We start from the raw sequence: 454 nt of genomic DNA, 5'->3' as shown, positions 1-454 counted from the left end.
CTCTACATGATGGAAATTTTACAAAAGTCTTTAAAAAAAATAAATTTTTTTAGGAGTGTGCAATATTGTAAGATCAAAGAAAAAGCCATGGCATGGCACCCCAAGGCTGAAGCATTAACTGTTCAGAAAGCTCGGGCTTTCTCTTTTATCCTCCACACCAGAATTGAGGCTGCTAAATAGGTGCTCCTAAGAGTCTCAGGCAGATTAATGTCTGAATTAAGTGAAATTGTATGTAGAACCCACACGTGCAGGGAGCTATGATTAACAGGCGCCTTTGACATCATCCCATCAGCTACTTCGTTCCCTCCCTACTCATCGAACTCCATCCCGAGTCTCAGCACACATCCAAGATGGTGGGTCATGACAGTGAAACAGGTCAGCGATGCCTCCCAGAGCGTGAGTTGGCGCCGCACTGCGCAGGCGCATTTCTGCTTCCCTCTCCGACCTTGGCGGA

Source organism: Panthera leo, chromosome C2 (assembly GCF_018350215.1).
Source record: "Panthera leo isolate Ple1 chromosome C2, P.leo_Ple1_pat1.1, whole genome shotgun sequence".
NCBI classification, from domain to species: domain Eukaryota; kingdom Metazoa; phylum Chordata; class Mammalia; order Carnivora; family Felidae; genus Panthera; species Panthera leo.
This window is presented reverse-complemented; position numbering follows the sequence as displayed.